The sequence below is a fragment of the Simochromis diagramma genome, unplaced genomic scaffold (assembly GCF_900408965.1).
Source record: "Simochromis diagramma unplaced genomic scaffold, fSimDia1.1 OVJJ01000566.1, whole genome shotgun sequence".
Taxonomy (NCBI): Eukaryota; Metazoa; Chordata; class Actinopteri; order Cichliformes; family Cichlidae; genus Simochromis; species Simochromis diagramma.
The window spans coordinates 439756-462700 of NW_024387387.1; the positions used below are offsets into that span (position 1 = coordinate 439756).

At 39.3% G+C, this 22945-nt stretch overlaps 1 long non-coding RNA gene across 1 annotated transcript; it reads right to left on the bottom strand.

Moving 5' to 3' along the window:
* Positions 1 to 15816: 15816 nt before the first annotated feature.
* On the bottom strand, positions 15817 to 22219 carry LOC120720253. The gene is made up of 2 exons (XR_005692845.1): positions 21502 to 22219; positions 15817 to 17661 (listed from the first exon to the last, which is right to left on the bottom strand). It is a non-coding gene; the product is annotated as an uncharacterized LOC120720253 (long non-coding RNA).
* Positions 22220 to 22945: the final 726 nt, after the last annotated feature.

Genomic DNA, 22945 nt, shown 5'->3' on the forward strand with positions numbered 1-22945 from the left:
TTCCCTTGTCCCGCCATTATGTTCATGTTAGTCATCTGTTTCCCCATGTCTTCCCACTTCCCCTGATCACCTCCTGTGTGTATTTAAGTCCTCTGTTTTCTGAATGCCATTGTCAGGTCGTCTGTTATCCCCATTTGAACTGCAGGTCCTTGAAGGGTAATACAATTTGAAGCTGGAGGATCTCTATACAGTATAAATATCCGATAGAAGCTAGGTCCCCTAACTTTCAGTAGCTGTTGAAAGGATAAAGTTGTGTTATATCAGTGGTTGGAAATACTATTATTACTTTAGGATTTGTTTAACAAAATGTCAGGGCTGACCCATGTAAACCTGTGATACAAAGATCACAGACTGTTTTCCTTTGTGGTGATGAAGGAAAACCTGGGCTGGCATGTAAAAGGGTATTTATTCCCTTCAAGGACCTGAAGCTCCATAAAGCATACCTCCAATAGCCAAACCCATCTGTTCTCTGATTGGATAGTTAAATTTGTGATTGATGACATTGGCCAATCAGATGAAAGGAAGAAAAATAGGGTCAAAATTCGTACTTGTAACTTGAGTGCAGAGTTTCACATGTATTTTTTGGCTAAGTCCACACACAAATCTTTTTTACGCACACACAAATTCTTTTTACACATACAAATCCTGATTTACAAGTACAACATATTTATGACCACAATTTGAGCCCATACAGTTAAAGAAAACATGGACCATGTCGAAGACACTGTAAAATTTAATTCTATTTCAAGTATATGTTTGTATGAATCAGTTCAGCCAGAAACAGTCATAACTCATCGCTCGGATGGTGTCTCAGATTCTGAAAACTTTAAACAAACTATGTTGACTGATCTGACTTCCCCCAAAGATGTAACCCAGGCAAAGTCATAACATGCGTCAGGGAAAACTGTGTTTTGCTCCCTTGAGAAAACAGTCAAGGACTACAAAAACCATGTCAATGATCTAGTAAAACCAAGTATTATTTCAGGTGTTGCTCCTTTAGCCACGTACCTGAAGCCAATGTTCCTGAGGTAGAAACTCATGTTCTGTGTACTGTAGGTTCCTGTGACATGAAGGTTAAAAGTAACATTGTGTGTGATTCAGCCCTGGAAACCAATAATGAACTGCTAAGTGACGTTTCCACGGGCAGCACCATGAATGTCATTCAGGTGGCCAGCTTGACTCTCAATCAGTCTGAGACGGACTCGGGGTTGGAGAATTCTAACACTAAGAACTCTATGACTGTTGGCTCAAGGTCTGTGAACATTAACACCATTCACTTCATGGACACTTGTGGTAAAGCGGTGGGCACAGAGGACTGTCTTCCACCTGGACTCAAAGAGTGTGAAATTATGCCTTAGACTGTTTTTCCTCAGCTTTCAGCTCATTGTTCTGCTCAGTCTCCTGCTCAGCTACCTGTTCAGTCAAGGGTCTCCACACCTTCTGGCTCTGCTTCTGTTCCCACTAGAGGGTTCGAGGATCCTGGTCAGCCTTCATCTGTTTCCCCTGGAGGGTCCGAGGGAACCATCCAGCCTGCAGTGTCACCAGCTGTGGCTTCCACGCTGTCGCCTGCAGCTCCTGCTTCATCTGGTCCTGCATCGTCTGGTCCTGCAGCTGCCGCACCACCGTCCAGCCCACGTCCTGCTTGGCTGGCATGTCCAATCACGGCATAGCCTGCATCGACAACGTCCAGTTTGACCCTAGTGTCCATGTTCAGTCACAGTCAGCAGCCACTTTCTAGGCAATCGACTGACATCATTGGTGTCCTGGACAGCCTCCTGAACTCTCACTGCCGCTTCCCATGCGGCCAACATCTGGACCTGCATCGTTACAATTGCTGCTGCCATCTGCACCGCCGGCCTCCGGAACTGTTTTGACTTGGACTCTGGTGTTGTTGCCCTTGAATGGGGGGCTTCATGGACCTTTATGCCACCGACCCCCAGGCCGGCTTCCTGATTTAAGACATAATGGACTGTAGTGTTGTCAGCCGCCGGGTCATACCCCCGAACTTTTGCCTCATGGACTGTTGAGCCATCTACCCCCGGGTTGACCGCCAGAGTTATGTAATAGTAAATTTCTGTGCCGTTGACCTCCTGAAGTTTTGGTTTGGACTTTGTGCGTTGTTTTCTGGGGCCATGTTTTTGTGGTTCATGTTCTTCTGGTGGGTTGTTTTTGTTTCGTTAAACGACTCAGCTCCATCTCCTCCAGTATCTGCATTTGGGTCCTGTACACTAACATACCAGCGCACCCCGCCGTGACAGAAACAAGTAAATAGAAGTATGACTGCATAAAAAGCTAGGATATTGAGCTCTTAAGTTTGTCTCCAACAATGATAACATTAAAATATATTCTCTGTGGAGCTTGTACTCCAAGCACATCAGGAAAGGATCTCCTGATGTCCAGTAAGAACAGGAGGAATGATGACCACGAGCCCCAAAACTCTGAACTCAACTTTTAACATCTGGATAAAACACTAAAAGTCAGCTTTCACACCTTCATCTGTCTGTGATGTGTTTGTTGTGCAGTCTGTTAACAGTCCTAACACTGATGTGTTGTTCAGCTCTGAAATGTGTCCACTGAGCCGTCCTGATGTGTGTTACAAGCAGTGTTGGGACCAGTGTTGGTCAAGTTACTTGAAAAAAGTAATCAGTAACTAATTACCGATTACTTCCCAAAAAAGTAATCCCGTTACTTTACTGATTACTTATTTTCAAAAGTAATTAATTACTTAGTTACTTAGTTACTTAGTTACTTTTTAAAAACACGATTTACAACCTGAATAGGTGATAAAGCGATAGATCTTTCAGCCCAATTCTACTTTTTCTGCATAATCCATCATACAAAATGTAATCAAATGGAAAAGTCTCTTTTTAAAACTTGTTTTATTAGTTTTAACCTTTTAACTTTATGCATCGAGCAAAAATTTAATTATATGCAACATTCTCTAACTGGAAGAAATTTGTTTAACATTTAAACATATTTTCTGCACATTCCAGCACATAAAATATTTTTTTTGTGTGTGTTTAAACTCACCCTTTCAAATAGATGCAAGTAAAACACAGCAGAAAATAAATAAAGTCAAAGACTTAGCGGTCCTGTTGCTCTATTTTCACCTGTAAAGCAGGAGTGGCGTAGGTGGAGGTTTACCCTGGTGCAGGTGTGCTGCAGTGGTCAGTTGAAGAATCCGCGAGTTTCTCTGTGAGTTTCCCATTACGTGGTAGCGCACTCGGTGCTTGCTTGGAATTTTAGGGTTTTTTTTTTCGCTGTAAAAATAAGTTTTCTTCCCACGCACAATGGACACTAATGTTTTTGTCACTTTTTATGGAATCAAACTCAAAATAAGGTCAGTACTTCCACGCTTTAAACACTGTTGATCTGCACACAGCTGTTGTCATGAACGTTGCACTCGCTTACGTCACTGTCATGAGACATTCTCGCAAAAAAATCACGGTTTTAGTAACGCAGTAATGCAGCGTTCCTACGGGAAAGTAACGGTAATCTAATTACCGGTTTTGCAATAGTAATCCCTTACTTTACTCGTTACCTGAAAAAAGTAATCAGATTACAATAACGCATTACAAGTAACGCGTTACTGCCCATCTCTGGTTGGGACTAACACGTTATTAAGTAACGCGTTACAGTAACTATGTTATTATTGTGGCAACGAGCACGGTAACTAGTTATTATGACAAAATCAGGAACGCGTTAGTCGTTACTGGGATTTAGATAGGGTCATTACTCGTTACTTCGTGTGGTGGCTATCGCGGAGCTTCCACAGATTCAGTAACATTAGCAAGTGGTGGAGGCCAGCAGGTGGATGAAGGAAAGGGGACGCAGAAGGAAGAGAGACCCGAGGCGGCCGCTGGTCCAAGTGTGAACTGAACTTCAGGTAAGAAGTTATGACCTGCAGTCTCTCTGGGTCAGATATGAACCAAGTTTAGGTGGAGTTTATTTTCGTTATGCTGACTTTTTCCGTACTGCGTGCTAGCTAGCATGATGGGGTTTCTATACAGCTGGGTGGGTGCTATGAAGTTAATGATGTTGAACTTTATTTTGTTCATAAGTTATTAGAGTTGCCAACCGTCCCGCCTGGTATTCAGAGAAAATGTTACGCGTTTCGTATTGAGGTGAAAAGGAACAGTTTGTCCCGTAATTCAGCTACAATGAAAAAGGCACAAAGCTGGAGTTATTCTGTGTCTTTGCTGCACAGCTGCCTCTTCTCTCATTCTTCCCCCTCCCTCTCCTGTTTCTACTTCAATCATCTTGTTTATTTATCGCCCACTTTGCGCCAGAAAGAGGAAACCAGCCGATTTCGCGCTAAACAACAGCAGCACGTTTAAGCTTGATCAGCTGTTGTTAGAATTTATTTAATATTAATTTCTACTATCAGCTGATGTTTGCTGGAGCCACAGCTGTAAAGCTGCTGGTCATGATATGTGTTTGGATATGTGGTGAGAGGGAAACATGAAGATGAAACCAGGAGATGTCCTTACTGAATCATCAGAGCTGAACAGGTGATGGAGAAACAGGTTTACCTTTTAGGTGACATGAATGAGTTGAAGGGAAGTTATGAACTGTTTCTGAGAGACAAATAACACCAGGATCCTTTTCTATGTAGCTGACAGCTGGTAACTGTGCAGGGGCGGGTCTAGCAAAGTTTTGGCAGGGGGCCAGGTAGGGCATTAACAGGGAAAGGGGGGCACAAGGAAATACTTTTCTTTCTTATTCTCATTTAAAATGCCTCGCTTTTAAAAAATAATTATCTGAATCTTACAACAAACGATTGATAGATTGATACATATATACCATCAAAACAGTGTACATCACTGTCACAACAGCGTTTGTCTTCATTCAAAGGCTTTACGATTTTTCCTATAATGGTGGGCCGGTCTCTAGTCAAAATGCCCGGGACGATTTATTTGTCCCAGTCCAGCCATGTATGCAGCTCATCTGCAGTCTGGTGTTACCTACATCTTCCCATTCAGAAGGCAGAATTTCCGAGTTCTGAGTACAATCGAAAGCACCACGACTGCAGTTTTTGTGTTGGATGTAAAAGGCGCACATGACACTGTGACGTAAGCTAGAATCATGGCAGCAGTCAGTGACGGTCCAGGCGTGAGATTTCTCTCGTGGAAATATGCACATTATCTTTTCCTTTCTATTGGTAGGTGGCACAGTGCACTTGTGGCAAGTAAGCAAGCTAGGAGACTGGCAAAGTTATGGAAGCAACACATTAACAAGAGAATTCTGAGTAAAACCAAAGTTACTTTTCCTAGTAACTAGTTACTTTGAAAGTAACGAGTAACTTGAAGTAACTGAGTTACTTTTGATAGAAGTAACTAGTAATGTAACCAAGTTACTCATTTAAAGTAACTTACCCAACACTGGTTACAAGAGGCAGAGCAAGAGTCCAGGTGTGCAGCTCGTCTTACCTGCAGCTCTGATGGAGGATGAAGGCTGCTGCTCAGGAGGCTCTCTGGTGATTCTTCTGTTGGTGTCTCTGTGAAAAAGACGCTGCTCTCTCCGTCCGTCTCTCTTTATGTGAAAAAAGAGAGACGAACGTGGACTCCACCTCCAACCCCAAGAGCGGAGGTGGAGTCCATGGTGGAAACACCTGATGGGAACCTCCCACTGAGGTTATTCAGCCTCTTCTTACACAAACAGGACAACAGCAACAGGAAACACTGTTTGTCACTGCAATATTAAAAGATATTCAACAATAATGCTTTTTATGTCTTCTTAAAGCTCTTCGTCCTGCTAACAATTGTGACACAACTGTATCTACATTTTGTCTCACACTCTTCATGACTGTGGCATTATGCAAAAAGATATTTAGCCTCACCCAGTGATGCACTTAATGCAAAAACATCCCCATTTTTATTTTTTTTTCTGAGCAGCAGCATTCTTTAGTGCTGAAGTGGAAGTCACATGATGCAGTGTTGGTTCCTGGAACTAGGTCTGCTACATGTGGTCCATCAAGAACTTGTACAGCTCCCCTTTATGAGGCTGTGTTCTGATCTCACTCAGAAGTCACTGGTTATTCAGGTAAAAGTGTCCCAGCATTTAATGTTCAATATTAAACTCATAGCAGAAGTTAACATGTTTTACAGCCTGACATAAAAACTCATTCAGCCTCTACTTACACAAACAGGACAACAGCAACAGGAAACACTGAAATAAGTTTGTCACTGGATAAATCAAAGACATTCAACAATAATGCTTTTTATGTCTTCTTAAAGCTCTTTGTCCTGCTAACAGCTGTGATACAACTGCATCTACATTTTGTCTCACACTCTTCATGACTGTGGTGTAATGTAAAAAGACATTTGACCTCACCTATGGGCTCAAAATGTGGTCATAAATATTTTGTACTTGTAAATCAGTTTTGTATGTGTAAAAAAGATTTGGATCATATCATCGTTTTATATCAGAGACTCCATAATGGTTAATGTGATGTTGAACCTTTCACATAGACGGAGTCAGAGTTTCTGTTTCACTCATGTTGAACTTGTGTTGGTGTGAAGGCAGCTGTGACTATGGGCTCTTTAAAGAAACAGTTCACATTTCAACAGTAACACATCATTACTAACAGAAGCTGGAGTCACATTAGAAATCTTTTTGAGAAGACATAAAAACAATGCGTCTTCTTCACGGTGCCATGTTCCATTATGTAAAGGCACTTTTTCAGTTTGACGTATGTCAGATGTAAGAGCTTTACTGAACTCGTGAAGCTTTCAAAGGATCAGAGTTATGAAATGTGCTGTTTTCATAATACAGAAAAAAGAAGTGTCAAATGTAACAGAGCAGGAAGATCTGTGCTTTTCTCTGAGCTGATGAGGAACAGCAGGTTGGTAAATGTGTAAATACCTCTTTAGTTCCAGGTAGAAAGTCACTGAGACCTGCAGCAACCGAGAACCAGAAGTTTCTTTCCTCAGTGCACTATTACTTCTGTATTGTACTCCAGACACAATTATTGATAAAGCTAAAATCAATAAAAATAAATGAAAATGAAAAATGAAAACACTGCATGATAATTGATCAATACTCTGTCCAGATAAATAGATTTTTATATGGATAATGGTGAAGGGACTGGTTCCTATATAGCACTTTTCTAATGTATCTGAGCACTCAAAGCACTTTACACAACTTTCTTTCTATGCTTGTTCTCAGTGCTACCTATCTAACACTGACACACATTCATATGTGAGTAACATGAAATTATTATCTTGACCAAGGTCACTTGGCATGAAGACCTGAGCAGACTAGGATCGACCAGCCCACCTTCCGGTTAGTAAGTGACCTGCACAACCTCCTGAGGTACAGCCTATATAGTGTGCAAGATTGATGAGATATGTGTAAGCATGTTGGACAGGGTCAGTCAGCTGACATTTCAATGCCTCTGACTGGACAGAAAGCTGCATGATATGTTAAAGTTGTAAAACATATACAGTGTTGTACATTGTTATACAATATAAAACAAATGTCGTCATGCTTCTTCATTCATCCGTGAAAATGGAGTCATCACACTGACATTTGAAAGATTTGCTCTCCAAACTGCAACAAAGCACAATTTTCTATAAATATAGCTTGAAGCCTTGAAGCCATGTGTTGTAACCGTGTTTGTAACAAGTTCACTTAATTTATAGTGTATGGAATCATAAATACCAAACACTATTTCCTTTTGACGTAACTGTGAGCAGTTGTGCCCTACATTAATGGCACTGTGATTATCAAAACATCAAGTTAGACCTGAGTGTTCAGTCAAATGTATGTAGCCTATCACAGCATATGTAAAGAGGAGACCTTACATGTTGCACAATTTGTTTAGAGGAGCCAACTATCCCAGATCTGACTCTTTAAAGCTTGCCTAAAGTGCAGTTTGATAAAATTTCACAGATAACGCCCACATGAGCTGTGTGACTGTTCACCACTACACTGAAATAAGTAGGCTATTACTGAAATACACGTGCTATATCATAAACTATGATATAAATGTGGAGGTGCTAATAACATCTTTAGTTGTAAAGAACACCGTTCTACCTTTAGTCTCATTCATGAGCAGTATTAGTTTCCTTAGTTTCTAACAAGCCTTTGACCGTTAAACATAACATGACTGAAACACCAACATTAAAAAAAACCCACCACACACAAATCAGATGTTACTGTGCTTTTATTTTTTATCTTAGTAAACTTTCTCTTTCCTCCTTTTATAAAAATGATTTTTAATGTTAGTTTTATCTCAAAACACATATGAACACCAGGTAATAGAGAAAAGCGAATGGCTCAGTCTAACATGTGCTCTAGAGAGACATTAAACTTCACTAAAACAATGCAGTTATGAAACGTAACTTTAATCTGAGCCAAACCGATTTGCTCAGTTGTAAATAAAACAGTGAAGTTAACGTGACCCGACAGACAGAACCTGAGTGAATTAAGTCCAGTAATAGTGTTCAGGCTGTATGGGAGAGTAAAGGTAATCGTGCATATTTTTCACTTTCAAGCTCATTGTACAAACTGTTTTACCCTGTATACTGTATTTCCATATATGTTTGCACATTTCAATAAATCACTGCACATATTTCCTATTCTCATAGCAACATGTAAAGAAATAAGCCATGGCTCAAAGGTAAACATACAAACAGAAACTTCAGTGATGTTAAAAATGTTGTTATTATTCTTGACTCAGCTACATGCCTCTTCTTCAGTGTTGTGTTTGTTTTACTAGTAACAATAACAAAACCTTTATGTTCAAGACACTTTATAATACCATGCTGTTAAAACCCATCATCTATTCTTTGACCATAACAGAGGATTACTGTATCAATTTTAATGTTAACAGCGTTAGCATCATTGCTAATTAAAGCTATTCTCACAGATGAGCTACTATACATGCTGCTATTTATATTTGTCTTTACAATCTTGCTGTTTGTCTGTATCATGATTGTTAATAGCTGTTCTTTATCTTCTTGTTTTTCATGTTTTGTTTTGTTTTTTGCTCTTTTAGCTGTCAGTGACTCTGCATCCACAGTTTCAGTTTCTGCTCCTGTTTGATTTTTTAGTTCTTTGTACTGTGAGGGTTTAAGTATGAACAGTATGTGATGTTTGAAGTACTTTGCATTGTTGTTCTGCTAACAGGTGCAGTGCAAATGACTCAACATCATCTTGTCTTAGACTCTTCATGACTCTTCGTGACTTCTAAACGAAACAAAGTTGTTTTGTGCCAGATCAGATTTCATGCTAATGACTCACACATGCTCTAAATTCTGTTCTCACACATTGAGAGTTTCGATGTGTTTACAAATGTGTGTTCTCATCGATACTTGAGCAGCAGCTTTCTGTAGCCTTGAAGATGACTTACAGACAGGTCATAGAGTGCAGTGCTGATTACCAGGACTGTGTGCTACGTGTCTCTCATAGAGCACTCATACTCATCCCCATTATAAGTCTGTGCCCACTGCACATACCCAGATTTCAATCATTAATCAAGTTATATGATCCCAGGAAAGACTGTAAAATGTCCTAGTTATTTACAGCAAAATATAAATCTTTTACAGTCTGCAACAAAGCAGTTTTTGCCTTTATGGGTAGTTTTCCTCCTCATTATCAATTGTGTGGTGAGTTGATGAGCAATAACAACGAGTACTAATCAGTAAAGGTGTCTTTGCAACATACTTACAACTAGCAGCGTTAGAATCAAAACGTGAACTTTCCTTCAAAATTTTACTATTACTGCCATCATAAAGCAAACTGCAACTTACTGAAACATTTAGTGGTAAAAATAACCATTAATTAAAAGCTTCTTGGAGTGATGAATAAACATTTGACATTTTCAGTTTAAATTTTCAGGATTTGGGGCTTCATTTCAGCCAGTGCTGTTGAGAATCCTGTCAAAATTGATACAATTGGAAATACAGAAAAATACTGTCAGGTTTTGATGCACCAAAGTGTTTGATTGGCAATTGTTTGATTTTTCAGCATAAAAATGAAGTAGAGCTCTAAATGTCCTACAGGAAAATATTTCTGAAAAGGAAATTACAGAAATACAGTTCAGGCTGTGTATGAACTTTGTTTTTCCATATACTGTACTTCCATATATGTTTCAATAAATCACTGCAGCTATTTCCTTTTCTCAGGTCAACATGTAAAGAAATGAACGGTTGCTCAAGACCTTTGCACATTACTGTACATCATGGTAAACTTGCAAACAGAAACTGCAGTGATGTTAAAATGTTGTTATGATTCTTGACATTGTAGACTCAGCTACACGCCTCTTCTTCAGTGTGCCATGTTTTAGTTTGTATTGGAAACTTTTATGTTCAAGGCGTGTTACGTCAGGGGTTTCCAGAACAAATGAGAAAAAAAAATTAAATAAAAGGTGTCAAATGTACCAGAGCATGAAATTCCACTTCAAATCTTTCACTGAGCTGATGCAGGTTGGTAAAGGCGTCTTTGCAACCTACTTGCAACCAGCAGCATTAGTGAATGAAAAAAAAGTAAATGTTCCTTTCTAAGTAACTATTATTATTAATATTCCCATCATAATGCTACTGCAACAGTAACAAATACTGAAAACGTTTAATCATAAAGATAAAAATGAAAAGATTTAAAACTTGTCTTAAACTATTTATTTCAACAGACATTTTGAACATTGTCAACAAGTTTGAAGGATTTAAAGAAAGAAAGAAAAGAAAGAAAAAAACTGTAGCAGTAATGTCCTGATGCTCAGCTGTGTGACGTCAGTGTTTTATTTACAGTTTGTTTGTTTTTTTCCCCAATGCAGTGTGGGCAGCTTTTCAGCTCCTTGTCCCAGTTCTGCACTCCTCTCCTGCACCTGCTCCTGCTCCTCTCTTCCCTCTCCAGGCTTCACATAGAAATTTGAGGCTGTGATTAGTGATGACTGCCAGCCTTACCTGATGCAGTCCTCTGAACATGTCCCTCCACCCCTCTCCTTAACACCCCTCACGCCTCTTTGCCTTCAGATGTTAATAGTAAGAAAACAAGTACTAAAAACAAACATATAAAGTATTCATTTAAACTGGAGGTCAGAGAAATAAACATCAACAACCAGGAAGCAGCTTCACCTCTGATCACACATCATTGAACTTTTACAGCCCTGTGTCCCTAGTAGGTCCCTGAGGTCTTGTGATCAGGGCCTACTTGATATTCAGCATACAAGGCTGAAAACCAAGGGAGATAGAGCTTTTGCCACTGTGGCTGCCAAACTGTGGAACTCTCTTCCTCACAACTTAAGATCTGCGGACTCAGTGATCACTTTTAAAAAACAACTAAAAACACATCTGTGAGGAGAAAACTCTTAGGAGGCAAGAAACACAGACTCAAAGATATTGCATGTACATGGGCGATGCCCCGTCACGGTCCCATCTGTCCTGCACAAACGTGTGCACTCGATGTGGCACAGAGAGAATCGCGCGGGGTGTCCGTACCTCCTTTATTTTATATTCAAAACAGCTTTCACAGCAATAGGTGTGGCATGTACAGAACTCAATAACAACTCCTAAAAGAGAGAGAGAGACCGTTTGGCTTATCTGTTGAAACAGGAGCTTATCTGTTGAAACAGTAAAAAGGCGTTTAACGGTCATAGCACCTATTCTCTGCACACAATGTCTCATTTTCCTATTCTGCTGTTGTACAACTCATAAGCTCTTCTTCCTTTAAATGAAGCTACAAAATAAACATAACACAAAACTCAAAATCTCCCAACATTCCCTCCTGTTGTAGCTGAATTAACAATATACAGCAGATACATCAATGTGTTTCAGACACAGACCCTACATTGTGAGTGCTTTCGTTTAACCTTCAAGTTAACCCAAAACAATTGGTCACAGGTGCCATTCCAAAGTTCAATAGTCAGGGGGTCGCTGTGGTTTAGGACAATTCCTGAATATTGATAACCTAGACTGGCAAAACTTGCTGCGCATTTCACTTGGGTCATGTTCATAGGTCTGCCATATAATGTAGCATGCTGTGTTGTAGCAGGCATGTGTGAGCATATATAACAATCTTTGCCTTCTGTGCGATTATATATGTATCTATACCAGGCGTTGTTCATCCAGGGATGGACGTGGTCCTGTGTCACTTCAGCCAGGTGTGAGTTGTCATGTGTCCATGCTTTTTTATGCAGGTTGATTTCTTGATCCATTAAGTGCATCAAGGTCCATGCTGTGAGCAGCAGGGCCAAGGTGGTAAGCAGAATAATCTTCATGATGACCAGACACACCGATTTGCTCTGGTGAGTAGGCTACAGGCGAGAAGTAGCAGGCGGGATATACCCAATCAGCCCTCCCTTCACCTTATAGATCACCAAAGAGTCGGGGTGGTGGTGTCTTTAGGTTGTGCTGTCACTCACTTCCACTTTTTTGCAATGGCTCTGGTGGATCTAAGAGGGCCTCTCAGCGATTTTGCAAGCTGTTGGTGTCGTTAGGAGTACTTGGTATGGACCTTCCCACCGGGGTGAGTTCCAATTCTTTCTCTGGAGTACTCGTATAAGGACCCAATCGCCTGGCTTTAATCTGCAAGAGACTGGAGAGGAATCGCACGGCAGTTTATTGTTCAACACAATGTCCTTGTTTTCTAGTAGCTTTGCCATCCATTCTGCTAAAGTTGTCTCTCTAACAGATTTATCTATTGGTTCGCTTGTTATTGGTAGTGGAAAAGGTCTCCCATGAATTATTTCAAATGGTGTCAGTTTTTGGGAGCCCTGGGTTAGTCTCATCCACATTTTTACTAGACCTATGCACTCTGGCCATGGTCTTTTTGTTTCTTCCATGCACTTCCTCGGTCTTTGTTTTATAGTGCCGTTAGTTCTTTCTACTAATCCTGCGCTTTGTGGGTGATATGCACAGTGATTTTTAATGTTAAAATCTAATACTTCTGAAACTTTTCTGATGACTTCGTTGACAAAGTGTGTGCCATTGTCAGATCTGATCAATGAAGGAATGCCATAAGTGGGAATGAAATGATTACATAAACATTTTGCAACGGAAATTGCATCATTCCTTTTTACTGGATATATCTCTGGCCAGTTTGAAAACACATCTATGATCACTAAGGCATATTTTGATCCTTGACATTCATTCAATTCAATAAAATCCATGTGGATGGTGTGGAATGAATGAGGTGGTGTGGGGAACTGGCCTCTCTTAGGTCTCAAGTTTCCTTGTGAGTTGTGTTTCTGACAGAATAGGCATGTTCTTACAAATTCTTTTGCTGAAGTTTCAAAATTTATAGTGTAGAAATGTGTATAGATTATCTGAACCATCGCTCCTGTTGACACATGTGTTACTCCATGTGCCACTAAGGCTGCTGTTTTGTGTAGAGACTCTGGTAATATTGGTTTTCCATCACAGACCATTAAGTCATCTTTCAGTTCTGCTCCACATTTCAGCCACTTGTTCTGTTCAGTGGTTGTTGCAGCTTTTTGTTCGGTTTTTAGTACATCAAGTGGTATTTGTGCACAGTGTTCGGATATTAGAAGCGTTGTTGTTTGTTGTGCAGCCTGCTTTGCTGTTTGGTCTGCAAAGTTATTTCCTTTTGTGACAATAGAGTTGTCTTTTTGATGTGCTGAACATTTGCAAAGTGCCAATTGTTTTGGCAAGGTGATTACTTCCAGTAGAGTCTTTAGTAGGTCACCATGTTGTACTGGGTTACCCGTAGAAGTGACCATACCTCTATTTTGCCAAATTCTCGCAAAATGGTGTACTGCTGAAAAAACATACTGGCTGTCAGTGTATATATTTATATTTTGGCCTGCGTGCAATTCACATGCACGTATGACTGCATACGTGCAGCTGACTCTTTTACTGCCTCTGCTGCGGCTGCACAGGCTTGCACATGCAGGCAGGCCTGACGCAACAGAGTCTAATTTGCACGAGTTTAAGTTTCACCAGGGATGCTAACGGGCGTTGTTTTTCTCCAAATGCCTGTGTTAACACTGCTTTCATATAACCTGCTCCTCCATCTACATGTAAGTAGAAAGGCTTATCATAGTCATGCAATGCTAAAACTGTATTTGTCTGTAATGCCTATTTTTAAATAACCAAATGCTTCTTCTTTTTTTTTCTTCTCTATAGATGCAACACTACATTTTCACTTAAGGCATTTTTAGATAATTTCTATTTTTTCAAAGAATTCACACATCTCACACATCCTATATATTTCAAACTTTTAAGTTAGGGTTTATATATATATATATATATATATATATATATATATATATATATATATATATATTAAACTTTGCATTACTCACAGCTCATAGCTCACAGCTCTAAAACTAGGCATTTGTAAATCATATGCCTAAGCACTATGTGTCACTGTGATCCACAAGTATGGTCACAAATTCATTTCCAAACCAACAAAATAAAATAATCAAACAAAAACAAAAAACATACATGAGTCAGGACACAAAAAGAAAAAGAAAAAATGCTGCCACTGAAACAAAACAGAAGTGTGAGGAAAAAAACTGAGCTCACAGACAGCTGCATGTGTTGGCTTTTAATAGCATGCAGCTTCTGCTCTAAAAAAACAAATAAATAAAAAATAAAAAATGTGTAACTTGCTCATTAGCTTAGTAGTGTCCACATATTTAATTCAGCTTCTCAATCCTGTAGCTTTAGCTGTTATCTACAGGGTTTGACTTATTAGTTGTTATTATTAATGTTATCATCTTTTCTTTCTATATAACAGCAATAGTATATTACAATATTTTATTACTGAGCCAATTTAATAGTTAGGATCATCTTACTCAGCAAACAGATAATTTAGAATTCATCCAATCGGCACAGATTTGCTTTTTCTCTGAACAGGTTTGTGCCTACCTTTTTAAACTGGTCTTCTGTTTGCCTCATCTCAGATCCAACCTTCGGTCACATTCGTTCTCTCTGTTGCATGGCGAACCAAGCAGTTTATTATAATATTTTATTTATATTTTATTTTGTGTCCATCAAGGGCTTCGGGTGATCTGCAGCTTCACCCTTTCCCAAGCTGGAGACATTTACCTTTTCACACACTTTCCTTGGCTGAACAATGACACAGCCTTAATGTACCTTATGCATCTCTCTATTTTATTTAAAAGGTTTTCGTGTGAATTATTTGCTTTTATTTATTTTATACATTCTGTACATGGTCGTCATGCCAACTATGTTTCATTGTTAATACCAGTATACAGATTGTTATCCTTGCTTTTATTAGTTTCAATACGTTAAAGATAAGTTCTAATATACTTTTGCCTTTGTTTATTTTATTTTTGTACTTCTTATATTTATATCTATTCGGTGGGGTCTGTTTCCAACCTTTTTAAACTACTTTAAACTACTTTGATCTCTAGTTTTCACTTAATAAGGGTTTTGTCAGTCGCTGCACTGTAGTGTGACCTGATGCTGATTTTACTATTAAAGTATCTTCCGAGAATTGTTCTTCCTGTGGTTTTCTGTTCAAAACGGTTTTACAAACTCCTGTGTCACATAACATCTGCACTGGTTGGCCATTAACATACACTGTCAGTGTAGGTTTGCCTTCTACTTCAGAAACTAATTGATGGACATTAAATACTTCTGCGTGACTTTTGTCATTTTCATTTGGCTTTTTCTCATTTAGTCATTCATTTGAATATTGTCGTTTGTCCGTTTTATGTCTGCAATCTCTGGTGAAATGCCCTTCCTTGCCACAGTTCCAGCACGTATTATCTCTTTCTTCACTTCTTTCGCGTAAGTCTGTCTGTCCTACGTATCTCTGGCCCTTTCCTCTAAATCCTCCTCTGTCCCTGTCTGTTACCTCTGCCTCTTTATTTTTCTTTTCTTGTTTCTTTTGTTTATTCTCACATCGTCTATCTGCCTCTCGCTTCCATACTTGGAAGTATTCTAATTCTTGCGTGTGTTTTCCTTTTTTCTTTAAATCTTTTGCTTCTCCTACTTCTGTTAGTAGGGCTTCTTTAAGTTGTAATAGTGCAGATGGGCTACATTTTCCTTCCCAGGTGGGACATTTTGTTCTCTTAGAATTTCTCCATCTTTGCACACTAATTTGTCCGGCGCCTGGACATTTTTTTTCTAACCACTGCTCGTCAACAGTAAACTTGGTGGGCTGATTACCCATTATGACAGAAACTGCAGAGCCTTCTCTGGTATGAGACTAATAGGAGTGGTTACTGACACGCCCTTCTACTCCATGCTATTCGTGGAGCGGTGTCAATTTTATGAGACGGAACCCAACCGTTCTCCTTTGTCACCAGTACTTTGGCTACTGACAGGAAATAAAATTACAATAACAGTGAGAGTGATTCAGCAGCATACTGTGCTGTTTAAATCAATTCACTCTCAACACACAGAAAACACAAACATTTACAACAGTCGCGCAGATCCTTTCGGCGGATCAGTCCTAAAGACCCGTGTGGTGGGGGAGCCCTAATTTGAAATCCTTTCGGCGGATTACTCCTATTTTACAGATCCGTGCAGTGGATCAGACTAATTAAACTCTTTCGGCGGGTGAGACCTAAGTTCGTTTTACGCGAGTATAAGTGAGTGGTTTCTTTACCTCCCCAAGATTCTCTGGCTATGTTGGAGGTCAGCCACTGGATCCCAGCGTCGTGGACCACTTGATAAGAACATTTTAATGTCCCTGGACTTTCACTCCTTCCTAGAGGAGGCTGTCGACAGACTTCAGTGCGGGCTCTCCACGACGGCAGGATACAGTAGCTGATGCTTCCTCTCCGGCTCGAAGGACCAAGAAAATGTGAGGAGAAAACTCTTAGGAGGCAAGAAACACAGACTCAAAGATATTGCATGTACATGGGCGATGCCCCGTCACGGTCCCATCTGTCCTGCACAAACGTGTGCACTCGATGTGGCACAGAGAGAATCGCGCGGGGCGTCCGTACCTCCTTTATTTTATATTCAAAACAGCTTTCACAGCAATAGGTGTGGCATGTACAGAACTCAATAACAACTCCTAAAAGAGAGAGAGAGAGACCGTTTGGCTTATCTGTTGAAACAGGAGCTTATCTGTTGAAACAGTAAAAAGGCGTTTAACGGTCATAGCACCTATTCTCTGCACACAATGTCTCATTTTACTATTCTGCAGTTGTACAACTCATAAGCTCTTCTTCCTTTAAATGAAGCTACAAAATAAACAACACAAAACTCAAAATGTCCCAACAACATCTTTTTAGAATTGCATTTTGTTAACTTTTGTCTGCTTTTGTTTTATACCTTGTGAAGCACTTTGTGATCTTTTATCTAGAAATGTGCTATATAAATAAAATTTTACTTACTTATACACTCAACTCTACTCACTCACCTGGAGGATCAACTCTCAGGTAGATGATGCTGATGGGGGAGTCTTCAGATGAGCTCTCCTCCTGCGGCTTGTTAGTCTGTTGACACGACACTCGTATGTTCCAGTGTCATTAATGGTCACATTGCTCAGAATCAAAGACACGTCTCCATCCTTCATCTGTCTGTCCTGCAGATCCACCCAGTTCTCAAAAGATGGATGTTGTTTAGCTAGATCAGGATGATCATCCAAGTGAAAAAACACATATTGTTCTTCTATTTCAGCCCTGCTCCACTCTACAGCTGTGTGCTGGGTTGTTTGGAGCTCGACATGGTAGAGTGACATTCTGTCCAATGGTGGCTGTGAGGTTCACGTGGACTGAAGGAGAGAGAAAACAACACAGAGCAGAGAGGACGGATTCACAGCTTCAGCGATATCAAAGACATCAGAATCAGGTGTTTTCTGAATGAAACAAACAAACTAAAAACACATGAAGGGAGAGATGAGCAAGCATTTTCTTTTCAGCAAGTGGATGAGTAACATTGCTGCCTTATTCAGACATAGATCTCTTATAGGTTAATCACATATTAGGCTAATGTTCCTCTCAGCTTCATTCAAACATTTCAACAGATAGTCTTTTAAACACCCTGAGCAAACTGTTACTGTACGTTTGTGTTCTGATGTGAAAACTCTAGAAATATGTCCACTCTTCAAACAAAGCCTTAAAAAGAGGTATGACACCATATATGTATATATATATATATATATATATATATATATATATATATATATATATATATGTGTGTGTGTGTGTGTGTGTGTGTGTGTGTGTGTGTGTGTGTACTGGATTTTTGCATCTCCTGCACTCTCATGTACAAGCAGTTGTAGTTCTCCAGTCAACAGTTACAAAGAAAAGATGCAGATAATTCTTTCCAGATCCTTTAGTGAGGAAACTGGTTTTAATTTAAGGATCACTTTCAGTTTGTTCAACCTTCCCTTCACAATATTCTTAATCTAATACAAGGAAAAACTGGCAGTTGTAATATTGACAGTGAATATTTCCAAAAGATGGAGCTAAAGGGCGACCTGTCCAGGGTGTACTGCGCCTCTCGTCCTATGGCAACTGGGATAGGCTCCAGCACCCCGGCGACCCTGAAAAGGATAAGCGGGAGCGAATGGATTGATGGAGCTAAAGGGCAGCATATACAATGAAAATAAAAAGATGACCTAAAATGTGTCCTTGATTAATGACACAGCTGAGTGAGCTGATAATAAATTGCAGTTTCCTGTTGGGACAAAAATCCCAGTGTTGCACTTGAACACTCAGGCCAACCTCAAGCTCTCAACATTTTAAAAGGATCTCATTGTCAATGTTGTTGAATCCTGCTCCAGCAACACTAAATACCCAGAAGCAAAGATAAAAGATTTCAATATACAGCTTCAACAGGTCTCATTCTCACTATGCAGTGGCCTTATGCTGACTGGCTGTAACAGGCTGTATAACTCTGCCATGTTCTGACATTTGAATCTTTTCAAAAATGAATTTATGCACATCAACACTTTATAATACCATGCTGTTAAAACCCATCATCTATTCTTTGACCATAACAGAGGATTACTGTATCAATTTTAATGTTAACAGCGTTAGCATCATTGCTAATTAAAGCTATTCTCACAGATGAGCTACTATACATGCTGATATTTATATTTGTCTTTACATTCTTGCTGTTTGTCTGTATCATGATTGTTAATAGCTGTTCTTTATCTTCTTGTTTTTCATGTTTTGTTTTGTTTTTTGCTCTTTTAGCTGTCAGTGACTCTGCATCCACAGTTTCAGTTTCTGCTCTTGTTTGATTTTTTAGTTTTTTGTACTGTGAGGGTTTAAGTATGAACAGTATGTGATGTTTGAAGTACTTTGCATTGTTGTTCTGCTAACAGGTGCAGTGCAAATGACTCAACATCATCTTGTCTTAGACTCTTCATGACTCTTCGTGACTTCTAAACGAAACAAAGTTGTTTTGTGCCAGATCAGATTTCATGCTAATGACTCACACATGCTCTAAATTCTGTTCTCACACATTGAGAGTTTCGATGTGTTTACAAATGTGTGTTCTCATCGATACTTGAGCAGCAGCTTTCTGTAGCCTTGAAGATGACTTACAGACAGGTCATAGAGTGCAGTGCTGATTACCAGGACTGTGTGGTACGTGTCTCTCATAGAGCACTCATACTCATACCCATTATAAGTCTGTGCCCACTGCACATACCCAGATTTCAATCATTAATCAAGTTATATGATCCCAGGAAAGATTGTAAAATGTCCTAATTATTTACAGCAAAATATAAATCTTTTACAGTCTGCAACAAAGCAGTTTTTGCCTTTATGGGTAGTTTTCCTCCTCATTATCAATTGTGTGGTGAGTTGATGAGCAATAACAACGAGTACTAATCAGTAAAGGTGTCTTTGCAACATACTTACAACTAGCAGCGTTAGAATCAAAACGTGAACTTTCCTTCAAAATTTTACTATTACTGCCATCATAAAGCAAACTGCAACTTACTGAAACATTTAGTGGTAAAAATAACCATTAATTAAAAGCTTCTCGGAGTGATGAATAAACATTTGACATTTTCAGTTTAAATTTTCGGGATTTGGGGCTTCATTTCAGCCAGTGCTGTTGAGAATCCTGTCAAAATTGATACAATTGGAAATACAGAAAAATACTGTCAGGTTCTGATGCACCAAAGTGTTTGATTGGCAATTGTTTGATTTTTCAGCATAAAAATGAAGTAGAGCTCTAAATGTCCTACAGGAAAATATTTCTGAAAAGGAAATTACAGAAATACAGTTCAGGCTGTGTATGAACTTTGTTTTTCCATATACTGTACTTCCATATATGTTTCAATAAATCACTGCAGCTATTTCCTTTTCTCAGGTCAACATGTAAAGAAATGAACAGTTGCTCAAGACTTTTGCACATTACTGTACATCATGGTAAACTTGCAAACAGAAACTGCAGTGATGTTAAAATGTTGTTATGATTCTTGACATTGTAGACTCAGCTACATGCCTCTTCTTCAGCGTGCCATGTTTTAGTTTGTATTGGAAACTTTTATGTTCAAGGCATCTCACCTCAGAGAACAGAACAAATGAAAAAATATGTCAAATGTAACAGAGCATGAAATTCCACTTCAAATGCTTCACTGAGCTGATGCAGGTTGGTAAAGGCGTCTTTGCAACCTACTTGCAACCAGCAGCATTAGTGAATGAAAAAAAAGTAAATGTTCCTTTCTAAGTAACTATTATTATTAATATTCCCATCATAATGCTACTGCAACAGTAACAAATACTGAAAACGTTTAATCATAAAGATAAAAATGAAAAGATTTAAAACTTGTCTTAAACTATTTATTTCAACAGACATTTTGAACATTGTCAACAAGTTTGAAGGATTTAAAGAAAGAAAGAAAAGAAAGAAAAAAACTGTAGCAGTAATGTCCTGCTGCTCAGCTGTGTGATGTCAGTGTTTTATTTACAGTTTGTTTGTTTTTTTCCCCAATGCAGTGTGGGCAGCTTTTCAGCTCCTTGTCCCAGTTCTGCACTCCTCTCCTGCACCTGCTCCTGCTCCTCTCTTCCCTCTCCAGGCTTCACATAGAAATTTGAGGCTGTGATTAGTGATGACTGCCACCCTTACCTGATGCAGTCCTCTGAACATGTCCCTCCACCCCTCTCCTTAACACCCCTCACGCCTCTTTGCCTTCAGATGTTAATAGTAAGAAAACAAATACTAAAAACAAACATATAAAGTATACATTTAAACTGGAGGTCAGAGAAACAAACATCAACAACCAGGAAGCAGCTTCACCTCTGATCACACATCATTGAACTTTTACAGCCCTGTGTCCCTAGTAGGTCCCTTAGGTCATGTGATCAGGGCCTACTTGATATTCAGCATACAAGGCTGAAAACCAAGGGAGCTAGAGCTTTTGCCACTGTGGCTGCCAGACTGTGGAACTCTCTTCCTCACAACTTAAGATCTGCGGACTCAGTGATCACTTTTAAAAAACAACTAAAAACACATCTTTTTAGAATTGCATTTTGTTAACTTTTGTCTGCTTTTGTTTTATACCTTGTGAAGCACTTTGTGATCTTTTATCTAGAAATGTGCTATATAAATAAAATTTTACTTACTTATACACTCAACTCTACTCACTCACCTGGAGGATCAACTCTCAGGTAGATGATGCTGATGGGGGAGTCTTCGGATGAGCTCTCCTGCGGCTTGTTAGTCTGTTGACACGACACTCGTATGTTCCAGTGTCATTAATGGTCACATTGCTCAGAATCAAAGACACGTCTCCATCCTTCATCTGTCTGTCCTGCAGATCCACCCAGTTCTCAAAAGATGGATGTTGTTTAGCTAGATCAGGATGATCATCCAAGTGAAAAAACACATATTGTTCTTCTATTTCAGCCCTGCTCCACTCTACAGCTGTGTGCTGGGTTGTTTGGAGCTCGACATGGTAGAGTGACATTCTGTCCAATGGTGGCTGTGAGGTTCACGTGGACTGAAGGAGAGAGAAAACAACACAGAGCAGAGAGGACGGATTCACAGCTTCAACAATATTAAAGACATCAGAATCAGGTGTTTTCTGAATGAAACAAACAAACTAAAAACACATGAAGGGAGAGATGAGCAAGCATTTTCTTTTCAGCAAGTGGATGAGTAACATTGCTGCCTTATTCAGACATAGATCTCTTATAGGTTAATCACATATTAGGCTAATGTTCCTCTCAGCTTCATTCAAACATTTCAGCAGATAGTCTTTAAAACACCCTGAGCAAACTGTTACTGTACGTTTGTGTTCTGATGTGAAAACTCTAGAAATATGTCCACTCTTCAAACAAAGCCTTAAAAAGAAGTATGACTCCATATATATATATATATATATATATTAGGGGTGCAACGATACACAAAATTCACGGTTCGGTTCGGTTCGATACTTTGGTGTCACAGTTCAATATTTTTTTGATACAAACAAATGTTCATGCCTTTTTAATTTGTCATTTATTAAAATTATAAATATATATTTTAACTCAAAAGTACAGTTTTTAAATTTAACCCTAACCCTTGTGCGTGTTTTTTATTTTGACAGCGAATGCGCACCTGCGGACCACTTATGTGCAGCCCTGGTTATTTTGCTCGTCATATTGCAGCCACAGAAATTATTTTGTCCATGAAACCATAAAGCTGCACTTTCTTTTTGCCTTATAGTCTGATTTGTCATAACTTCTCCGTTTTGTGGTAAGCTTTTCTTTGGCTGTCACTTCTTCACCCTGACCTGTCTTATTTGGCTCAGCAGAACTGAAATATATATGCTGCTGCTTTTACACACACACTCACATAAGCTCAGCGATTCTCTGTGCGATCAACCTCTCACATGTTTAAGCTTGCTGCGGGAGATTTCACTTGTCATGTTTGCATAGTAAGCTAACGATTGATAAGACGATGTCAGAGGAATTGGTGCGCAAATGATCGTCACTCACCAATCAGTGCTGTCGCTCTCTATACACAGTTTGCACGATTGCAAAGTGAAAGCAAAAAAACAAGCGCAAATTCAAACGTGATTTCAATATGTCACATATTGACAGTGGCTCACC